Here is a 14,972-nt window from a genome sequence, read left to right as displayed (position 1 = left end):
GCACCTCAAGACCCTCAACTCTCGCCAGCATCTTATTTTCCAAGTAAGGGTTCCAAGTGTTAAGAAAAAGACCACTGCAGCTTGCTTTCATTGGCAAAATTCTATGCTAATTTCAACTGGAATTGCAGAGCCAATATGATAGAACGGTGTCAGAGTGGTACCTGGACTCTCTGAACAGTCTCCTGAGAAGAGCTACTCCTGCAATAGCTCCCCAAACTTCAGTTCACAGGGCTACATTAAATAAACTACCTGAGGAGCTCTGGTTTGTGAATGGTCAAACTAAATTTCATTTTGGTCTTATCTAGCAGGAAACAGATCCAGGAGAAAGTTATCTAACATGATGATTATAATATTTTACCTTTGCTCCTGCCCTCCATGTCCCTATGCTCTGCAATGGGAATGACTACAGAGAGTATGAATTTTTCATACTTGTCACAGTTCATCCAAGAAGAGTTATGAAACCAACCCTGTACTATTTCTTTTCTTTGTTGGTGGAGAACTAGCATGTGCCTTGGGTATGCACTCAAAGGCTCATCCTGGTTCTCATTTCTGTTGATCACACATAGGGGAACTTATAACCCTTCTTTGAGAAATATACCAAAAAAAACCTTTTTATGAAAGAGGAAGAAGGGAAATTGCAGAACTATAATCCTCTCTTATACTATACTTATACATGTTTAACTTTACTTATGTATATACTTCTAAAAATACCTGAGATTTAGTAATGCATGTATTATTATGTTTAGCATCAATAGGTATAATGGGTACAACAAAGATAAAAAAATCAGACTTTTTACATCATCTGAGAATATAGTTTAGCAGAGGCTGCTGATGCATGGCTATGAATCAATTGAGTAACAATGCAATGTCGTATATGAAGAAGTGCCATTGTTGGTCACAGAAAGAAGAAAGGTACACTAGTTCAGTGAAATGGTAAATACGTGTAGTCTTAAATGGACCTTGATGGGTTCCATGTAATTAATGAAGAGATATAGGAAACAACATAAAGGAAGGCTGAAAAAGAGCAGGGGCACTCAAGGGTCAATGAGGACTGGGTCTAGATGAAGGAGAAGACTCCTGTGGAGGCAAATGTGGAGATACCTTGGCAGAGGGAGAATGATGCAATATAATGACAAGGTATGGTGTTTGAACTTGGTCCTATAGGTGGTGGAAAGCTGTTGGAGATTTTAGAGTCCTCGAGTGACATGATGAAAGGGTTCTAGCAGCAATATGTAAACTAGACTAGAAGGAAAATAGTGAACTTTGACAGTGTAGGTGTTGGTTGTGCACTTTCACTCAGAGAGAGTCTGAAAGCCAACAAAAGATTTAATGTAATGTAAAACACACACACTAATATACATAGAGATGCATATGAGTATAAAGCAGGCTCTGCTTTCTTTTTCCTTCCCAGAGAACTGCGCTTCATGATGCTATGCAATCCCCAGGAGAAGCACGTTGAAAGCTGAGTGAGTTTCTTACATTACCTCTGTTCTTTGACGTGACTGCATTGAGGTCAAGCTGTACGTTGTGTTCATTCTGTTTCTTGGTATTCCACCATTGTTATATTGCAAAGGGAGAGGGGTGGGAAACTATAGCCCTTCTTGTCCAGGAAGAGTTTTTATTTTTATTTTTTTTAAAGATTTTGCTAGGCTTCATGATTATAAATAAATTAAAACCAGAAACTGTGTTTTCTCTTGGGCACATAATTAAAAATAGTCTTTGAAGTGACATGGTTAAGTGTCAAAGGAAACCCCCACTGCAGTCAATTTTAGAATAATTCCTAAGGACCGCAGGAATGTGCAACCCACTGTTATATGCAAGTGGAAAATATGCTGTTTTTTTAAAAATATATACATTAGAAGGGAAAAGCAAAACTAGCGTGATGAGATCACTGATGTTTTCAATATGAAAAGAAAGTATACTGTCAATAACAAATAGATTTTAACTTCATTCTAATTTCCCCTGTGCTGCAAGAAAAATAAAAGTTCCAGAATCCTGACAGAAAACAGAATGGGAATAATGGTATTCTTAAAAATCTTTGATGTTCCAAAAACAGATTTCCTGTTATTGTGGTACCTATAACTTCTTGTTTTTATTACTGCTTGCAAGGTAATCTCAATTTTTATTGTTGTCTTAATTCCAAAGTCCTTTGGGCTTTATCTTCACCATGAAGTCAAAAGTAGAGAGTGGAAACTGGATTAAATTCATAGCCTTGCCTCAAGTGTCTGATGGGCGTTTGTTAATCAAAATGTCAATCTCCGTGTCCTTAGGCAATTCAAATATTACTCAAATGGTGATCTTTCAGAAGAGATTTAACACCTTTTCTGTCCCCAAATAGCTTTCACTTTTATTCAAATTTAGATTTGGTGGTGGAGAGGAAGACATTCAAGAATCAGTGAATCAATTATTTTTGCACTTACCATTCTGAAAAGTGCTATGGGGGAAAATCTAACAGATGGAATTTTTTATATATTTGTAGAAGATGAAGAGCAGGAAAGAGAACATTCTAGACAGACTGCATGTGGCAAGAACTTAAAGCAAGACACTAACACATGAGGAAAGAAATAGAGACCAATATGGTGGAGCTCACCAAGTGTGCTGAATTATATATTCTTTCACAATTATGTATTCCTTTTCTGCCCTTGGATGCTTCCCTGCCTAGACTTTGGGCTTGGCCTTATTATATATTTTTGGACATTGGAATATGAATAGACATAATATTTTTTCATACATGAGCTAGTGCTTTCGATGCAATGGCATGGCTTAACTAGGATTCTCTTTCCTGCCCTCTGCCTTGATAGACCAGCATGCACTGAACCCAGGTGGATCTTTCACCCTTCATCCCCAAATGTGAAGACAGTGGTGAAAATTGCCCTCACATGCTAGAGAAGAGTCTCAGAGATTAGCTGGCCCAGATTTGGTGTGTAATGTGAGCAAAAATGACCCCTTGAAATTTTAAATCACTGAGATTTGGGGGAGTTGTTTGTTGAGCATTATTATTAATTTAACAAAAGCTGGCAGATATTGAGGATAAAAAAAAAAAAAAAAAGCCAGATCATGCAGGAACCTGTAGGCAATATTAAGGATTTTGGTTAAACATAAGAATAATGGGAAGTCATTGAAACGAGGTCTTGACACAATCAGGATTTTGTTTAAGAAGAGGAGAAATCACTCTGGATATACCAAAAACCAAAACAAAATAATAACGCCAAGTGGGCAAAAATGCAGATTAATGTTTTTAAGTTATTGCAGCAGGGAAGGCTACCTAAAATGTGTTGAATACTTGTTGCCAGGCTTTCTTCTAAGGACTTTACACAATGTAATGGCTAATTAAATCATCATAATGAGGTAGGCCATTTTATTTTTCCTGTTAACTATGAGCAAATTGAGGCACAAGGAAGATGTCTGAGTCCATTTGGGCTTGCATAACAAAATACAGTAAGGTGGGTGGCTTGTAAACAATAGAAATGTGTTTGTCACAGATGTGGAGGTTGCGAAATCCGAGGTCAAGGTGCCAGCAGATTTAACGTGTGGTAAGGGCCTACTTTCTGGTACACAGATAGTGACTTCTGGCAGTGTTCTTATTTGGTGGAAGGGGACAAGGCAGACCTCTTGGGCTTTTCTTATAAGGGTAACTAATCACATTCATAAGGGCTCCACTCTCATGATCTCATCTCCTCCCAAAGGCCTCACATTGTAATATCACATTGGTGATTAAGTTTGTAAACCAGAAATAAAAGTCGAAGTCAATTCTAAGCCCACCTCTCCCTTTGGCCAAGGGCATTCCAAATTATTCGGAAAAACTAGTTTAGGCCATGATGGGAAATGGGGGTCAGACATGCTTCACAAACATCAACACAGAGATCTTAAGACTGATAGAACAGACTCTTTAAATCTGATAAGAAACATTTACAGTCTATTTTCTCTGAAATCCTGCTACCTGGAGCTTTCATCTGCATGATAAAACCTTGGTTTCTACAATCCCTTACTTTATTTTATTTTAATTAATTAATTTATTTATTTTTGAGATGGAGCCTTGCTCTTGTCACCCAGGCTGGAGTACAATGGCGTGATCTTGGCTCACTGCAACCTCCACCTCCCGGGTTCAAGTGATTCTACTGCCTCAGCCTCCTAAGTAGCTGGGATTATAGGTGTGTACCATCATGACCGGCTAATTTTTGTATTTTTAGTAGAGATGGAGTTTTGCCATGTTGGCCAGGCTGGTCTCGAACTCTTGACCTCGTGATCCGCCCGCCTCCACCTCCCAAAATTCTGGGATTACAGGCGTGAGCCACCGTGCCCAGCCCCACAACCCCTTATTGTAACCCAGAAATTCCTTTCTATTGATTCCAGGTCTTTAGATAATAACTCTTTCAACCAATTGCCAATCAGAAAATCTTTAAATCTATCTATGACCTGGAAGCTTCTGTTTCAGGTTGTCTTGTGTTTCCATACCAAACCCCTGTACATCTTACACGCATTGATTGATGTTTCATGTCTCCCAAAATGTATAAAACCAAGCTGTACCCTTACCATCTTGGGCACAAGTTGTTAGGACCTCCTGAGGCTGTGTCTCAGGCGCATCCTTAACCTTGGCAAAATACACTATATTGATTGAGACTTATCTCAGATACGTTTTTGGTTTACAAGTTTCAACATATAAATTTTAGACCACATAAACATTCAAACCATAGCAGAAAAGGAACAATTTTACCAAGGTTCCACATATATTAAATGGCAGAGCCAGGAATTCAATTCAGACAATCTGGTTTCACTGCCTGAGTTCTCAGCCAGAGGGATCCAGAAGAGAGAGGATGATGATGGTTTGAACTAGGGCTGAAGAAAGAGAGATGGAGAGGTTCAGAAGAAGTTGATAGATATTTACAAAGTAGAAATATCAGGACTTGATTTTTGACAGGCTGTGGGACATAGGAGAAGGAGATTTTAAAGATAACTTCCTTATATGAGAAATGAGTAATATACTGAGATGGGGATATTGAAGAGGACAGGTTGGGAGGTGAGATTCTGAATTCTGATTGTAAGCTGCTTGAGAGTAGAAGCTGTGTAATAACAAGTCTTTTGCTTTGTCTGTTGTAGAGACGCAGTGACAATACGTAAAATAAATGAGTCATATTATTTACAAAGTCCATTTTAAATAGATCAAGACTTTGGTATGACAATTCTTTTTCATGAAGATGAATTTCTCCGAAGTGTTTCTTTTGCTTAAGTTCACAAATTTGAATCAGAATGAACACTCATGTTTGGCATGGATGTCTTCTCCATACACACAAGATCAATTCTTGTGTTATAGTTTGGTACTTCACTGCTACTTCATTTTATTAGTGGAAAATGCTCTTTCGTGAGATGTACCCATATACCATTCTGCAGCTTCATTGTCATGTTAGTGCTAATTTAATGTGATTCAGAGTTTCAGCATAGAACAGCATTTATTTTGTTAATACATCAATGAAAGAGCAAGCATTTATTACAGGACTGCCCTGTGCCAACACTATGTAAACAGCTTATAACAAAGTTATTTCATTGAGTCCAACTATTCTTTCAGAAATTGTAGGTGTTTTTGCCTTGGCCACAGTTTCCTCCTGTTACATTGCATTTCTGGGCTATAACAGTCATTAGATTATACTTTTTAAAAGAATATTTTAGAATATTATTCATACTTAATATTCATTACGTGTGAATAATAAAGGTAAACTTTCTTTTAATTTACTGAAACTCATCTGGCCAAATTATGTTGCTGTCCCTTAAAGTGGCCACTTAAGGAAGTTGGAGTCTTTTAGAATCAATATGACCAAATTACATCATACGTTGTAAGGGTCCTGAAGAGACTTGCTGCCCTTATGGTTTAATGAAGCCCACTATCCTTTTGTTTACCTTTTCCCCATTCTTGGCTGTGCCTAGTGCCACCTGATTGTCTTCAGCTGAGACACTTAAGTACAATCTTGAAGCCATGTTAAGAGCCTCATGAATAGAGACCCATGGGACTGTCAGGCCAGAAGAAAACATAGACTGGAGTAAGATTTATGTAGGGATGCCAAGAAAGAACTACTTATTTTTGTATTATCTGTCTGAGATAAATGTGTGTGATCAAGGTGACATATAAAATATTCAACAACTAGTATGGCATATCTGTCTCTAATCAGAAAAGGTGCAGTCACCCATTAGGACAGAAATCAATCACCAGTCATAATAAATAGCAACCACAAATAACTATTAGGGCCTACAGATGGTTTCTGGTTAAATATCAGTCTTGGGAGCAGTTTGTCAAGTGGTGTAAGTGTGAGTTGTAAGAAGGCTAGGGCTGCTTATGCTATGTAAAATTATGCACTTATTTGTCTCAATTACAGGACATAACTGACTGAAAAAGGTGTACAATGACATGTTTTAAGAAATAGGTCAACCCTAAGGAAGATATTTGTTGACAAAATTGATAGTTGTATTTCCTAAAACATTATGTGTATTATCTAGTGCTTTATAATTTATGAAGTATGTCTATGTCTGCCATTTCATTGGAACCTTACTGGAGTCCTGAGAGGTGAACAGGATTAGAGAGGTTACGTAATTTTCCCAAGGCCATATGGCTAATAAACAGAATAGTTATAATGAGATGATAGTCCTTTTAGAAAGATGTGAAATTGTAGAAATAAATTAATGGTTCTCTTATAAAAGTTGAATGGCTTCAGAACAACATAGGGAGGTTCAAAATTACAGTGAAAATAAATAGTAACAAATTTTTTTCTTGGGCAATAATAGTGAAATAAGGTAAATTTTTAAAAATAATTTTGTGTATAAAACAAAGTTTGTGTATGTTGAACTATCAGAAAACAAATGTGTCACTGTCTCAGCCACCCACATGGACAATCTGTGTGTGTTTAGCATCACCATCATTTCTGACTCTGGATTTATATGCTACTGATAATTAATAATTGTTTTATACTTACTCACATACAAGCACTTAAGAGTGAAAAATGTGACATACCATTAATTCAGTAAAATAATAATAATAATAATAATAATAATAATAATAATGTGTACAGGGTGACTAAGCAGCACAGTAGCATCACCAGAACACCTGTATCAGCTGCTGAACAACAGCAACCACAAACAATGGCAGGCTTTCAGCCTCCACCTGTGAGGCTCTGTTTTGATTGAAAGGTTACTATACATTGTACTTTTTTTTTTTTTTTTTTGAGATGGAGTCTCACTCTGTCACCCAGGCTGGAGTGCAGTGGCTCATGGTCTCTGCTTACTGAAAACTCCGCCTCCTGGGTTCACGCCATTCTCCTGCCTCAACCTCCTAAGTAGCTGGGACTACAGGCACCTGCCACCATGCCCAGCTAATTTTTTGTATTATTATTATTATTTTTTTAGTAGAGATGGGGTTTCACCATGTTAGCCAGGATGGTCTCAATCTCCTGACCTTGCGATCCACCTGCCTTGGCCTCCCAAAGTGCTGGGATTACAGGTGTGAGCCACTGCGCCTGGCCTACATTGTACTTTTTAAATTTTGATACTGTGTTAGTGCTTATGAAAATAAAAAAGAAGGCATATATTTGATGGCCTTTCAGGACACTGATCTTGATTCTGTTAAAAGCTCATTTTTTCTACTCGTTGTCCAACTCCAATAAAATGAACAAGGAGTCCTTGGAGAAATGGCTGAGTCTAAAGCAGAGGCAGAAAAAGTACAAGATGAGTCTCACCATCTTGCATTACCAGGAAATAAATTGTGAAAACAAAAAAAAGCAGAAACAAAAGGATGCAGCTATGTTCAAGGGACATGGAAGCCAATTTGAAAGAGCTCCCAATGGCCAAAGCTAAACAATTTGAGTAACAAAATGAGTAATGTAGTATTGAATTATAGTATAAAATATAAAATAAGTATCCATGGATCTATAGTGATAAATATGATCTGTTGAATAAATATATTGGGGCAAGGAGATAAATATTCCTTACATAAAAATTCCTAATTTTCTAAAATCCCTTCTCCAGGAGATGAAGTTTGCCACCTTTGAGTGTGAGCCAAACACTCACACTCAATTGCTGAATATTTTATATTTTAGTGATTTTCTTCCAAAGAATAGTGTATGGAAAGGGAAAAACAGTAACTTTACAGTGAAGAAACCTGGTAATCACCACCTTAACCAAATGATCAAGGTTAACATCACCAGTAACAACTAATGTTCATATCATCTACCCCTGATATTACTTATTTAGAAGGGTACTTTACATTCAGTGTAATTTTTCCAAAAACCAATAACCTCAGTTTAATCGTAAGAAATACACTAGACAGGCGGCGGAGCAAGATGGCCGAATAGGAGCAGCTCCAGTCTCCAACTCCCAGCGCGAGCGACACAGAAGACCGGTGATTTCTGCATTTTCAACTGAGGTACTGGGTTCATCTCACTGGGGAGTGCCGGACGATCGGAGCTGGTCAGCTGCTGCAGCTCGACCAGCGAGAGCTGAAGCAGGGCGAGGCATTGCCTCACCTGGGAAGCGCAAGGGGGAAGGGAGTCCCTTTTCCTAGCCAGGGGAACTGAGACACACAACACCTGGAAAATCGGGTAACTCCCACCCCAATACTGCGCTTTAGGAAACAGGCACACCAGGAGATCATATCCCACACCTGGCCGGGAGGGTCCCACACCCACGGAGCCTCCCTCGTTGCTAGCGCAGCAGTCTGTGATCTACCGGCAAGGCAGCAGCGAGGCTGGGGGAGGGGCGCCCGCCATTGCTGAGGCTTAAGTAGGTAAACAAAGCTGCTGGGAAGCTCCAACTGGGTGGAGCTCACAGCAGCTCAAGGAAACCTGCCTGTCTCTGTAGACTCCACCTCTGGGGACAGGGCACAGTAAACTAAGACACACAGACACCTCTGCACAGACGCAAACGACTCTGTCTGAAAGCTTTGAAGAGAGCAGTGGATCTCCCAACACGGAGGTTGAGATCTGAGAAGGGACAGACTCCCTGCTCAAGCGGGTCCCTGACCCCTGAGTAGCCTAACTGGGAGACATCCCCCACTAGGGGCAGTCTGACACCCCACACCTCACAGGGAGGAGTATACCCCTGAGAGGAAGCTTCCAAAGCAAGAATCAGACAGGTACACTCGCTGTTCAGAAATATTCTATCTTCTGCAGCCTCTGCTGCTGATACCCAGGCAAACAGGGTCTGGAGTGGACCTCAAGCAATCTCCAACAGACCTACAGCTGAGGGTCCTGACTGTTAGAAGGAAAACTATCAAACAGGAAGGACACCTACACCAAAACCCCATCAGTACATCACCATCATCAAAGACCAGAGGCAGATAAAACCACAAAGATGGGGAAAAAGCAGGGCAGAAAAGCTGGAAATTCAAAAAATAAGAGCGCATCTCCCCCGGCAAAGGAGCGCAGCTCGTCGCCAGCAACAGATCAAAGCTGGACGGAGAATGACTTTGACGAGATGAGAGAAGAAGGCTTCAGTCCATCAAATTTCTCAGAGCTAAAGGAGGAATTACGTACCCAGTGCAAAGAAACTAAAAATCTTGAAAAAAAAGTGGAAGAATTGATGGCTAGAGTAATTAATGCAGAGAAGGTCCTAAACGAAATGAAAGAGATGAAAACCATGACACGAGAAATACGTGACAAATGCACAAGCTTCAGTAACCGACTCGACCAACTGGAAGAAAGAGTATCAGCGATTGAGGATCAAATGAATGAAATGAAGCGAGAAGAGAAACCAAAAGAAAAAAGAAGAAAAAGAAACGAACAAAGCCTGCAAGAAGTATGGGATTATGTAAAAAGACCAAATCTACGTCTGATTGGGGTGCCTGAAAGTGAGGGGGAAAATGGAACCAAGTTGGAAAACACTCTTCAGGATATCATCCAGGAGAACTTCCCCAACCTAGTAGGGCAGGCCAACATTCAAATCCAGGAAATACAGAGAACGCCACAAAGATACTCCTCGAGAAGAGCAACTCCAAGACACATAATTGCCAGATTCACCAAAGTTGAAATGAAGGAAAAAATCTTAAGGGCAGCCAGAGAGAAAGGTCGGGTTACCCACAAAGGGAAGCCCATCAGACTAACAGCAGATCTCTCAGCAGAAACTCTACAAGCCAGAAGAGAGTGGGGGCCAATATTCAACATTCTTAAAGAAAAGAATTTTAAACCCAGAATTTCATATCCAGCCAAACTAAGTTTCATAAGTGAAGGAGAAATAAAATCCTTTACAGATAAGCAAATGCTTAGAGATTTTGTCACCACTAGGCCTGCCTTACAAGAGATCCTGAAGGAAGCACTAAACATGGAAAGGAACAACCGGTACCAGCCATTGCAAAAACATGCCAAAATGTAAAGACCATTGAGGCTACGAAGAAACTGCATCAACTAATGAGCAAAATAACCAGTTAATATCATAATGGCAGGATCAAGTTCACACATAACAATATTAACCTTAAATGTAAATGGACTAAATGCTCCAATTAAAAGACACAGACTGGCAAACTGGATAAAGAGTCAAGACCCATCAGTCTGCTGTATTCAGGAGACCCATCTCACACACAGAGACATACATAGGCTCAAAATAAAGGGATGGAGGAAGATTTACCAAGCAAATGGAGAACAAAAAAAAGCAGGGGTTGCAATACTGGTCTCTGATAAAACAGACTTTAAACCATCAAAGATCAAAAGAGACAAAGAAGGCCATTACATAATGGTAAAGGGATCAATTCAACAGGAAGAGCTAACTATCCTAAATATATATGCACCCAATACAGGAGCACCCAGATTCATAAAGCAAGTCCTTAGAGACTTACAAAGAGACTTAGACTCCCATACAATAATAATGGGAGACTTCAACACTCCACTGTCAACATTAGACAGATCAATGAGACAGAAAGTTAACAAGGATATCCAGGAATTGAACTCATCTCTGCAACAAGCAGACCTAATAGACATCTATAGAACTCTCCACCCCAAATCAACAGAATATACATTCTTCTCAGCACCACATCATACTTACTCCAAAATTGACCACGTAATTGGAAGTAAAGCACTCCTCAGCAAATGTACAAGAACAGAAATTATAACAAACTGTCTCTCAGACCACAGTGCAATCAAACTAGAACTCAGGACTAAGAAACTCACTCAAAACCGCTCAACTACATGGAAACTGAACAACCTGCTCCTGAATGACTACTGGGTACATAACGAAATGAAGGCAGAAATAAAGATGTTCTTTGAAACCAATGAGAACAAAGATTCAACATACCAGAATTTCTGGGACACATTTAAAGCAGTGTGTAGAGGGAAATTTATAGCACTAAATGCCCACAAGAGAAAGCAGGAAAGATGTAAAATTGACACTCTAACATCGCAATTAAAAGAACTAGAGAAGCAAGAGCAAACACATTCGAAAGCTAGCAGAAGGCAAGAAATAACTAAGATCAGAGCAGAACTGAAGGAGATAGAGACACAAAAAACCCTCCAAAAAATCAATGAATCCAGGAGTTGGTTTTTTGAAAAGATCAACAAAATTGACAGACCACTAGCCAGACTAATAAAGAAGAAAAGAGAGAAGAATCAAATCGACGCAATTAAAAATGATCAAGGGGATATCACCACCGACCCCACAGAAATACAAACTACCATCAGAGAATACTATAAACACCTCTACGCAAATAAACTGGAAAATCTAGAAGAAATGGATAATTTCCTGGACACTTACACTCTTCCAAGACTAAACCAGGAAGAAGTTGAATCCCTGAATAGACCAATAGCAGGCTCTGAAATTGAGGCAACAATTAATAGCCTACCAACCAAAAAAAGTCCAGGACCAGATGGATTCACAGCTGAATTCTACCAGAGGTACAAAGAGGAGTTGGTACCATTCCTTCTGAAACTATTCCAATCAATAGAAAAAGAGGGAATCCTCCCTAACTCATTTTATGAGGCCAACATCATCCTGATACCAAAGCCTGGCAGAGACACAACAAAAAAAGAGAATTTTAGACCAATATCCCTGATGAACATCGATGCAAAAATCCTCAATAAAATACTGCCAAACCAGATTCAGCAACACATCAAAAAGCTTATCCACCATGATCAAGTGGGCTTCATCCCTGGGATGCAAGGCTGGTTCAACATTCGCAAATCAATAAACATAATCCAGCATATAAACAGAACCAAAGACAAGAACCACATGATTATCTCAATTGATGCAGAAAAGGCTTTTGACAAAATTCAACAGCCCTTCATGCTAAAAACGCTCAATAAATTCGGTATTGATGGAACGTACCTCAAAATAATAAGAGCTATTTATGACAAACCCACAGCCAATATCATACTGAATGGGCAAAAACTGGAAACATTCCCTTTGAAAACTGGCACAAGACAGGGATGCCCTCTCTCACCACTCCTATTCAACATAGTGTTGGAAGTTCTGGCTAGGGCAATCAGGCAAGAGAAAGAAATCAAGGGTATTCAGTTAGGAAAAGAAGAAGTCAAATTGTCCCTGTTTGCAGATGACATGATTGTATATTTAGAAAACCCCATTGTCTCAGCCCAAAATCTCCTTAAGCTGATAAGCAACTTCAGCAAAGTCTCAGGATACAAAATTAATGTGCAAAAATCACAAGCATTCTTATACACCAGTAACAGACAAACAGAGAGCCAAATCAGGAATGAACTTCCATTCACAATTGCTTCAAAGAGAATAAAATACCTAGGAATCCAACTTACAAGGGATGTAAAGGACCTCTTCAAGGAGAACTACAAACCACTGCTCAGTGAAATCAAAGAGGACACAAACAAATGGAAGAACATACCATGCTCATGGATAGGAAGAATCAATATTGTGAAAATGGCCATACTGCCCAAGGTAATTTATAGATTCAATGCCATCCCCATCAAGCTACCAATGAGTTTCTTCACAGAATTGGAAAAAACTGCTTTAAAGTTCATATGGAACCAAAAAAGAGCCCGCATCTCCAAGACAATCCTAAGTCAAAAGACAAAGCTGGAGGCATCACGCTACCTGACTTCAAACTATACTACAAGGCTACAGTAACCAAAACAGCATGGTACTGGTACCAAAACAGAGATATAGACCAATGGAACAGAACAGAGTCCTCAGAAATAATACCACACATCTACAGCCATTTGATCTTTGACAAACCTGAGAGAAACAAGAAATGGGGAAAGGATTCCCTATTTAATAAATGGTGCTGGGAAAATTGGCTAGCCATAAGTAGAAAGCTGAAACTGGATCCTTTCCTTACTCCTTATACGAAAATTAATTCAAGATGGATTAGAGACTTAAATGTTAGACCTAATACCATAAAAATCCTAGAGGAAAACCTAGGTAGTACCATTCAGGACATAGGCATGGGCAAAGATTTCATGTCTAAAACACCAAAAGCAACGACAGCAAAAGCCAAAATTGACAAATGGGATCTCATTAAACTAAAGAGCTTCTGCACAGCAAAAGACACTACCATCAGAGTGAACAGGCAACCTACAGAATGGGAGAAAATTTTTGCAATCTACTCATCTGACAAAGGGCTAATATCCAGAACCTACAAAGAACTCAAACAAATTTACAAGAAAAAAACAACCCCATCAAAAAGTGGGCAAAGGACATGAACAGACATTTCTCAAAAGAAGACATTCATACAGCCAACAGGCACATGAAAAAATGCTCATCATCACTGGCCATCAGAGAAATGCAAATCAAAACCACAATGAGATACCATCTCACACCAGTTAGAATGGCAATCATTAAAAAGTCAGGAAACAACAGGTGCTGGAGAGGATGTGGAGAAATAGGAACACTTTTACACTGTTGGTGGGATTGGCAACTAGTTCAACCATTATGGAAAACAGTATGGCGATTCCTCAAGGATCTAGAGCTAGATGTACCGTATGACCCAGCCATCCCATTACTGGGTATATACCCAAAGGATTATAAATTATGCTGCTATAAAGACACATGCACACGTATGTTTATTGCAGCACTATTCACAATAGCAAAGACTTGGAATCAACCCAAATGTCCATCAGTGACAGATTGGATTAAGAAAATGTGGCACATATACACCATGGAATACTATGCAGCCATAAAAAAGGATGAGTTTGTGTCCTTTGTAGGGACTTGGATGCAGCTGGAATCCATCATTCTTAGCAAACTATCACAAGAACAGAAAACCAAACACCGCATGTTCTCTCTCATAGGTGGGAACTGAATAATGAGATCACTCGGACTCAGGAAGGGGAACATCACACACCGGGGCCTATCATGGGGAGGGGGGAGGGGGGAGGGATTGCATTGGGAGTTATACCTGATGTAAATGACGAGTTGATGGGTGCAGCACAGCAACATGGCACAAGTATACATATGTAACAAACCTGCACATTATGCACATGTACCCTACAAGTTAAAGTATAATAATAATAAATAAATTAAAAAAAAAAAAAAAAAAAAAAAAAAAAAAAAGAAATACACTAGACAAACCCAAATTGAATGGCATTCTATAAAATACCTAATAAGTACTTCTCAAAACTTCAAGGTCATGAAACAAAGGGAGACTGAGAAACTGTCAGGAGCTAGAGGAGCTCTTCAGACATAAGAAGTAAGTGCAACTCTCCTAAGTAAACCAGGAAGAAGCTGAATCCCTGAATAGACCAATAGCAGGCTCTGAAATTGAGGCAATAATTAATAGCCTACCAACCAAAAAAAGTCCAGGACCAGATGGATTCACAGCCGAATTCTACCAGAGGTACAAGGAGGAGCTGGTACCATTCCTTCTGAAACTATTCCAATCAATAGAAAAAGAGGGAATCCTCCCTAACTCATTTTATGAGGCCAACATCATCCTGATACCAAAGCCTGGCAGAGACACAACAAAAAAAGAGAATTTTAGACCAATATCCCTGATGAACATTGATGCAAAAATCCTCAATAAAATACTGCCAAACCAGATC

The 14,972-nt window shown here is 39.3% G+C and overlaps 1 long non-coding RNA gene across 1 annotated transcript in view; it reads left to right on the top strand.

The window, feature by feature from the left end:
• LOC102128930 (uncharacterized) overlaps nucleotides 1-14,972 on the top strand; it is a 567,074-nt gene that overhangs the window by 256,153 nt on the left and 295,949 nt on the right. Inside the window, exon 2 of the long non-coding RNA XR_006697640.2 lies at nucleotides 1,412-1,466. This is a non-coding gene — a long non-coding RNA (uncharacterized lncRNA). The remainder of the gene's footprint in view (nucleotides 1-1,411; nucleotides 1,467-14,972) is intronic.

The sequence above is a fragment of the Macaca fascicularis genome, chromosome 4 (assembly GCF_037993035.2).
Source record: "Macaca fascicularis isolate 582-1 chromosome 4, T2T-MFA8v1.1".
Classification (NCBI taxonomy): domain Eukaryota; kingdom Metazoa; phylum Chordata; class Mammalia; order Primates; family Cercopithecidae; genus Macaca; species Macaca fascicularis.
The sequence above is the reverse complement of the archived record's forward strand: the minus strand, read 5'-3'. Positions and strand labels throughout refer to the sequence as shown.